This window comes from Mastomys coucha, unplaced genomic scaffold (genome assembly GCF_008632895.1).
Source record: "Mastomys coucha isolate ucsf_1 unplaced genomic scaffold, UCSF_Mcou_1 pScaffold21, whole genome shotgun sequence".
Lineage (NCBI taxonomy): Eukaryota > Metazoa > Chordata > Mammalia > Rodentia > Muridae > Mastomys > Mastomys coucha.
This window is the reverse complement of record NW_022196904.1, coordinates 39,675,482-39,684,618: the sequence shown is the minus strand read 5'-3', so window position 1 is coordinate 39,684,618 and position 9,137 is coordinate 39,675,482. Positions and strand designations below refer to the sequence as shown.

At 42.0% G+C, this 9,137-nt stretch overlaps 1 long non-coding RNA gene across 1 annotated transcript in view; it reads left to right on the top strand.

The window, feature by feature from the left end:
* The window catches only part of LOC116100524, a 32,435-nt gene extending 23,858 nt beyond the window's left edge, over positions 1–8,577 (top strand). The window contains exons 2-3 of the long non-coding RNA XR_004122610.1: positions 6,861–6,937; positions 8,533–8,577. This is a non-coding gene — a long non-coding RNA (uncharacterized LOC116100524). The remainder of the gene's footprint in view (positions 1–6,860; positions 6,938–8,532) is intronic.
* The last annotated feature ends 560 nt before the right edge of the window (positions 8,578–9,137 follow it).

The window sequence follows — 9,137 nt, the reverse complement described above, 5'->3', positions numbered from 1 at the left end:
AAAGAGTGTGGTCCCTGGTAAGTCAAGCATGCTTCAGAAGATGATCTCTAGATACCTAAGAATATATGGGCAGCCCAAATTGGATTGGATGGATTAAAAAAAAAAAAGAGGACACAAAGTTGGGTGGGTAGGGAAAGAGGCTACATCTTGGAGGAGTTGGGGGATTGAGTATAATCAAAATGCATTCCATGGAATTCTAAGAGTTAATAAAACAAATAAAAACAAACAAATAAAACCCAAAACAACAAAAAGTGAGCACAAGAGCTTAAAATCTAAATGTCTGACATTTATTTCCACTAAACAGAAATCTGCAAATATACATATGAAACAAGGCTTGGTTTAGATGAATGAAATTCTAGTTGATATTTCTGCTTGGTAAGTTGATATTAAATTCAAATGCTTCCTTGTCTACATTTTCAACATGGCCAGCATCACGTCTCTCTGCTTCCAGATTACTGATGACCTGGAGAAGTTCAATTATCTACTGCATTTCTATGCATCTGCATTATGAGTCTTCAATGTCCTATAACTCTTTGTCTATGGTGCTGGCTGGAACATGCTCAGTGCCATTACCTCTGGGCACTGCATGTCCATCTAATGACACATGTGCTTTCTCCTCCTTTTCCTCTTCCTCTATCTCCTCTTTACTCCCTCCTGTCCTCCTCCTCCTCCTCCTGCTCCTCCTCCTCTTCCTCTTCCTCCTCTACCTCCTCCTCATCCCCCTCCTGTCCTTCTCCTTTTCCTCCTCTTCCTCCTTCTTCTACTCCTCCTCCTCTACCTCTTCCTCATTTCTCTCCTGTCCTCCTTCTCCTTCGTCTTCCTCTCCCTCTACTTCTTTCTCTTCTTTTGTTTTTGTGTCTTCATACAGGGTTTCTCTATGTAGTTTTAACTGTCTTGGAACTCACTATGTAGATAGACCTTGAATTGAAGGAGACCCTCCTTGCCTTTGTCTTCCAAAGTCTGAGAGTAAGGGTGTGTATCACCATATCTAGTCCCACATGGTACTTCTGATACAGCCCAAGATTTATATCAGACATCATGTGTGTCTTAGTCTGCACTCACTTCCTGTTGTTGGGCACCTCAGAAGGGGACAGTCACAGTTTCCTGCTTAAGGATGTTAATCAAGATTGGTCTTGGGAATTTAATTTCATCAATACTGCTTGGCTGATTGTCCCATCTTTGATTTTCTGCAGGCATGATCCAGCCACACTGTGCAGGATCCCACTGACTTGGCTGCAGAAAACCATCATGCTCTGGTGTTGGTCTTTCTCCTCTTTGGACTGCCAGTATCATTCGATGTCTGCTGAGGAAAGCTATAGGGATGGGGAACATTTGGCTCTCTTGTATCTGCTACTTCTTCTTTGGATATTATCATGAAGCATATCTTATCATCTTTATCTGGTGGCAGTTTTCCTGTTCTGTGATAACAGCAGTGTCAACTTAATTCTCTGTTGGTTCCTTTAGGCAGTGGAAGTTGATGTGGCAGATCTTTTGGGTGTTTCTCCATATGCCATGCTGGACCCTTTGGGGAGCAGAGTTGCCCAGTTATAGACATTCTCGTGAATAGTTGAGAGCCTCAGTTTTGGACACATAGATATGGCTTCAGTGTTTCCTCAATCAGTTTGGGGGAATATTTTTAGCCTTGTTCAGTGGGTTCAGTTAACTTGAGAGCAGTTAAGATATGAATCATCCTCATGAGTTATGAGCTATGAACTGCCAAACAAATACTAGTGTTTCTGCAAGTGCCTCTCTCAGAACCTTGCCTCAGCCCCTGTGAGTTTGGCAAACACTAGGGTACAAGACTATTTCCACTTTTGGAAAATCCTTCCTTTAGCAGAAGGCTAAAGCATTGTAGAAAAAAGTCTAAAGTTTATTTCCCTACAGCACTTGATAGCACTAACAGATCTCACAGTGTGTGTATTTGTATGTGTGTGTGTGTGTGTGTGTGTGTGTGTGTGTGTGTGTATTTGTAGATATATGTCTCCATGTGTGTACACATGTGTGGCTAGAGATTGATTCTAGGTATCTTATTCTATTACTGTCTATCTTAGTTTTCTTAAAGAAAGAACCTCCACTGAACATAGGGATCACTTTATTGGCAAGACTAGAAATCCCAGGACTATCTGTCTACCACCCCAGCACTAGGATTACAGAACTTCTCTGCTTTGCCCAACTTTTTTTTTTTAAACATGGTTTCTGGTGAGCAAGCTCATATCTCCATGTTTGCATAAACAAGTATTTTAGCAATGAACCACCTCTATAATCCCAACATTTTTGATACAATTCTCTTTCCATTCTTTCTACTTTCTGTCTTGATTTTATTAAAATTAATTAGCTACACAATCCTATTTTCCTTTAATTTTTGTAGACCTATTGTATAATGAGTAAATATAACTCACACTTCTCTTTAAAAAGATTTAATTTTGTTATATATGCGAGTGTGTTTACCTTCACGTATGCATATGCGCTATCATTAAATCAGATCCTAGAATTAGGGTTACAGATACTTGTGAGTAACATTGGTGATATGAACTGAATTCAGGTCCTTTGCAAGAGCAAATACCTATAACTTCTAAGGCATCTTTCCAGTCATTATGCTCCTGCCATTTAAAGAGAAGCCTGCATGAAACTTCCAGTTAGAACTCTGAGTCACCATCATTACATTTATCTCTTTGACCATCTACCAGTTTGACAAGTATGGAGCTCTGTAACCAGGTAAGCCCATATGCATATCTAGGGTGTGAGGTAGATTGTTTTCTCACAGTTTCTCATACACCCTCCATTCCTTCCCAGGAGCAGTCTTCTCAGGCCTTTCCTAATGTCCTAGCCCTCCTTCAGCCCCAAGTCCCTTGTGACACATTTCCATGCTTCTTACTATACAGTAGATGCATTTAAATCTTCTCTTTAATTTTCAAGAGCTCACAGATGTATTTACTACTATAAAATTTTCTCATGAATATTTAAAGAATTGAGTCACAACTATAATGGATTATAATTGGATTATAATGGGTTATAATGGACAGTGATAAGCTAATATGATAAGCATAGAGTTGCCATGCTTGCATAGAGGATACACCCATATGGGTGTATCTCAATGGAAACAGAAAACTTTCATTCTTCTGAAAACTTCCTTCAAGCCTCTTGCTGTCCTTGCTACCAGAAGAGTCAGAAACTGTAGATACTTTTGGTCTTGTTTAGTTTTGCCTTTCACTTTGTTTGCTTAGATTAATTTTATGTATGTGCTTAGATTTATTCATGCTATGGTGTTCCCTCCGCATCATTTAAGGCTGATATATTTATTTTATTGAACATATTTATGACATTTAACTATTTTCATTTTGATATATATGTAAGACATTTATTATTTCTAACTTTTGACTGTTATAAATAAATCTGCTGTGAAAATTCTTATTTAAGACATTTTTAAAAACAAGAATATGGTTATGGTTTTGTTTTCTGGCATAAACAAAACTTCTGGATTATAGGAAGAGAATTACATAACTCTATAGGACACACCCAACTTTAAGACATCAGAAAAAAAGAAAAGAGATCAAGGGTGAAACCAGACAGTGCAAAGGCATTCCATGCTTATGGATTCGGAAGAGCTAATTTTGTGAAAATAGCAATCCTACAAAGAGTGATCTATAGACCCAGAACAATCAAAACTTATGTAGAAGCAGGGAAGGCTAGAATAACCAAAGCATTCTGAAAAGAAGAGTATGGCCAGAGGTATCACCATACTGGGTTTCCAGTTACATTACAGAACCATGGGGTCAGTTCTCTTTACCATAAGGTCCCTGCCGATTATCCTGGAGGCAAGTGCCTTTACCCACTGATCCTCACAGGCTCTGGATCATCTTCTATCCCCTATCCACCCACCATCCCAAATTGTTCCCCTTTGAAGATATGATACTAAGAAAACCAGTGCTTTACGGTCACTTTCACCTCAGTCATTTCTCTTCCTTTTAAAATATGCATATAAGGCTGGGTCCCATGTTTTTAATCCCAGCACCCTAGAGGCAGAGGCAGATGGATCTCTGTGAGTTCTAGCCCAGCCTGGTCTACAGATTGAGTTCTAGGACAGCCAGGGCTACACAGAGAAACCCTGTGTTGGAAAAAAATAAAAACAAAAAACAAACAAAATAACAACAACTACAACAAAATCAAAAGCATGCGAACTCACAAATGTTCATGTGTGTGCAGTGTCCAGAGGACAGCCTCTGGTGTCCTCCTCAGGAAGGCCAGCCACCTCTTTTGAGACAGGGTCTTTTACTGGCCTTGAGAAGGCCAGGCTGATTCCATGACAGGCTTTAAATCAGCAGTTAAGGAGACTAAACCTAAATCCCTGTCTCTAAGAATTGAGCAATTCCAGGCAAGTCCAGGCCTTAGCAGCCATCCTGACCCCCATCTGGCCTGAGGCAAGGACAATGGGTCAGCAGCAGTTTTCAGACTTCCTCAGCTACATCCTCAGCAACAGATCCCCACCAAGTGTACAGCCCCCACGCCACGGTAACGGAATGTCAGTAGAGATGGACCTAACAGATTAACATAGGGGTTACCTATCCTGGAATTCCCTAATGTGCTTTAAATCAGGCCTGCAAGATCACTTGGGTAACTATTCTGGTAATGGGTGACCCCAACATGCTGGACTTCTGCAGAATAAAATGTTCTTCACAGTACTCTCACAACATAGACAAGGGGATCAACAGAATAGAAACAGGACTGGATGAATGACTTCCATCTCCAGTATAAATTATAGCACACATTCTGAGGTGGGATAATTGCCCCCCAGACACTCGAGCATTCATGCATGCACTCACACACACACACACACACACACACACACACACACACACACACACACAGACACACACACACACATGCACACACCTCATGTACTTACTATTTGTGAGCTGCTGTTCAGGTTTTAATGCCTCCCAGATGTTGGCTAGCATTTGATTTTCTATTAATATTCCCTAGTAACTCTGGCTCAACTCATATTTTACCACACTTGCCTTTGAGTATTCAAGGCACAACCCTTTGTCTGTTTTCCCTTCTCTCCTCTCCATATCCACTCACGGTTGCACATTGACTGGAGTGCTTTTGGGGGTTAATATGAATTAATATAAACTATGCTCCAGTATCCACTAAGGCCCAAGGATTTTGCACATTAGTAGGCAACCAACAAATCTGTGATTTGACATGTGTCCTCAGATCACAGTTTATGGCCCCAACTTGTAGGAAGCCTTGACTACTCCATCAGAAGAGGGCTTTGATCATTCCACCCAGGATATCTTCCACATCAGAGTATAGTAGGGACCATCTATATCTTCACATATTCTACTGCTTTGAACTTTTTTTTTTTTTTTTTTTTTTTTTTGGTTTTTTGAGACAGGGTTTCTCTGTGTAGCCCTGGCTCTCCTGGAACTCACTCTGTAGACCAGGCTGGCCTCGAACTCAGAAATCCACCTGCCTCTGCCTCCCAAGTGCTGGGATTAAAGGCGTGCGCCACCACCGCCCGGCTGCTTTGAACTTTTTAATTCACTGGTCTGGATTGCTCATGTTCACCAAAGGCTCTCTGACCTTGTAATGATTAGCCCACCATAGGACTTAGCAAAGGCTCTGATGCCTCATACCAGTATCGTGGTCCTTGAAGGATCAACTTCTTTCATAACCATTTCTCTTATGTGCACAGGGCATCAGACACCATCTCTCTTATTCCCAGTTTCTTCAGTAATTCCTGTCCTTCCTCCATTGATAGTCACAGGGATCTCAGCATAGGGATCAAGTGTTCCTAATGCTTATGTGAGCCAACCCTTCTGGGACTGCTTTCCTTTATATCATCTTGGATTACACATCTATTTTCCTATGGTGAGATGGGTAGTTATATTATTCAGTTTTCCTGCTTTCCCAGCATTCAGAATGATCCAACCCACCCCCATGTCCCAAGCCTGGCAAGTAGGCTGTGATTGTTCTAAATTATTTTCCATTATAAGCAGTGCACATGCTAAGGATTACATGACTATCATAGTTTGCTTTAAATCTTCAATTATTCTTAGGTGTCTCTTTACTCATATGGGGAGTAAAGAGGAATGCCACTTTATATCACAAAGAATACTGATACCCTGGATTTCCCATACAGACATTTTACCTTCAAATGGCTTATCTAAGTTACCTATTTCACACCGAAGGCTCATGCAACCATCATAAAAGCAAGAATACACACTACCACACACTACATGGGTAATCATATACTGATTCTTTTTGTAGATCTCCTCTTCAGATGTTTTAGTTTCTGTTACATGTTTCAGCAGCTATCACAGGGGCTTGAGTATGCAACCACTCCTTCCAAACTCACCTCTGCTTTTGTTGGTCCCTGTTAGAGTCACAAATTTGTGATTTTTCTGGGGAACACATTCATAAGCATCTACATTACAGATGATAAACTTGATAACAGACAAAAGTAACAATTCTACTGAATTAAATCTTAGCAAACAAAAATGTTTATTGTGGTAACTTACAAAAGTCTGGGGGTGAAGGGTCGCTAGTAGAGTGTGAAAGAGGGGTTACTTAGAGGAGCATGAGTGACTCAAGGGCAGCTGTATCACCAAAAGGCCACCCCAGCATAGGTGAACTATTGAAAGCTTCAATCTTAGACTCCCTGCAGGATCTGACAGCAGCTGGACATGTTAATTTGGAAGAGCTCCAGTTATCTGCAGCTGATCATAGAACATCAGTAGCCTACTTCCTTCCTCTAGAAGGGAATGCTTCAGATAGAAGGACCTTGGTTTACAGCAGCTCAGAGCTATGTAGCAGCAGGATGCCATTTCTTGACCCTAAAAATGAACCTGTGTTTTCAGACTGAGGAGATCCCTACAGAAGATGTTGTCTTATCTGGTGTCCTCAGGTACCACAGAAGCTCAAGTGCTGTCCTGTGGTAAGTAAAGGCTCCACATTTAGTAAGAACCAGATGACAATGTGATGTCTCATGTAGAAATAGGGTCCTTAACTCATTAAGAGTACATTTCAAGTGCTCACGACATGGTTTCATGTGTGTGTTTTTTTTATCTCCTGCTCTCTTCCATTCTCCACATCTGCCCTTTCTCTCCTCCTGTGAAGGCAGTGGCTGTGCTTTATCTCTAGCTAGCAAGATTAAATGAATTGCTTAGTTTCCTCCAGCCATAATGAGAGTGTCCACAGTGACACTGCCCATACCTGGTTTTCTGGTCCTGGTTATAGGAAGAGAAGAAGGTAATGAAACTCACTTCCCAAACGGTTGTTGATATCCTTAGGCTTCATTGATATTATTGTTACTCATGACTGTTTATCCCAGACCTGCGAGATCTAGTTATTCCACGGGTTTCAAGGGGAACCAAACCTGGAAAAGAAGTGGGCGAGAAAGGAGAGGAAGGCTAAGTAAGTCTTTTGTCAAAGCCTCATTTATTAATGACCAGTGGCCAGTATGTATACGTTACAGAAAAAGAAAATGAGGAGGGGGTGAGGGGAATTCTCAGCAGATGACAAGAGTCATGTAGGCGGGCGGGGGTTACAGCAAGAGGCACAAGACTGAGGTCACGTAGGCAAGTGACCACTGCATAGGCAAGTGACCACCACTTCTAGGTCAGAAAGTCTGGTAGCTAGGTATGAAGCAGGCAGAAGAGCAGTAGAGCCCTCCCTGTTGAGGTATTTTGGTATTTCCTGTTAATTCTCTGGGTCTTGCTGGAGGCAAGCACTGGGAGGTTCCATCCTAGCTAAAGTCCTTGAGTGAGGGAAGCCTTTTCTAACTATTGTGGACTGTCCTAAGGAATGTGCTTGACCTCTATTGCTGGTTCTGAGGAAAAACCTGTCTAGCAAGGCAGAATCCTTGAGAGAAATTCCAAGCTAAGGACAGCTTGGTATTAAACTAGGATCCTGGTTCTCAAGCCTCTTGGCTCCGGGGTGTCTCCGCCAGAACTGAGCTTAGCAGTGGGTCAAGCCAGAGAGTACTGAGAGTGTGTTTGGTTTCCAACAACTATTTACCATGATATGCCTCATATCTATAACCACTTCTCAGAAACAGAAGACAGGAAATAAAAGGGGGACTGAGATATTTTAAATACAAAAATGTAGGGAAGATTGAGAGAAACATGCAGCATATTTTAGTGGAGAAGCATTCCTACTGCCTGGACTGAAGGGATGAAGAGTAGTTATAAGGATCTCAAATTGGCTGTGGTTGTAAGAAAGGATTACATACAAGGTAGTATTGCTTTGGAACCTGTGCAATGTCAACTCACAGCATAACATACACACACACACACACACACACACACACACACACACACACGCACCCCACATATATATACCACACACACACACACACACACACACACAGAGAGAGAGAGAGAGAGAGAGAGAGAGAGAGAGAGAGAGAGAGAGAGAGAGAGAGAGAGGGATGTGAGAGAATTAAAAGCAAAGTAATAAACATACCATCAAGCTACTTTTCTACTGATCAATGTAAATGAATGGCTTTACTTATGTTTTCTCTCATTTCAGTGAGAAATCTGCATGGTTGCAAGCCTATTGATGAGACAGACACAGTGATGTCTTTCTCAAGGATAAAAAAGAATATGAAGAGTACATATAAGATACTGAAGGACCAGCCTCACAAGTGGCAGTGCAGCTGGAACAGGATCCTCTCAACCTCTGTCCACACCTAGGAGGGGCAACAGATCCGCAGACCTCTCTGCTCCTTCCCTGTAAGCTGAGAGCCTGTCTTCAGGAGTACTTTAAACCAGGGACTTGGGTGAGATCCACCATTCTCTCTCCAGTGACTTTCTAAGGTGGGATCAGCCAGGAGGGTCAGGCCTCACAAGTGGCAGGGCAGCGGGACAAGATCGTCTCAACCTCTGTCCACACCTAGGAGGGACAACAGATCCACAGCGCTCTCTGCACCTTTCCTGCAAGTGGAGATCCAGTCTACAGGGTATGCTCTGACCCCAGGACTCAGAACAGACAACTGATCCACAGCCATCTGCGCCCTGGTTTTACCAGAGGAGAGCTGATCTCCCAGAAATGCTGACACAGGCTTACAGACCCACAGGAGGAACAAGCTCTAGTTAGAGACAGCAAGAACATCTAACACCAGAGATCAACAGATG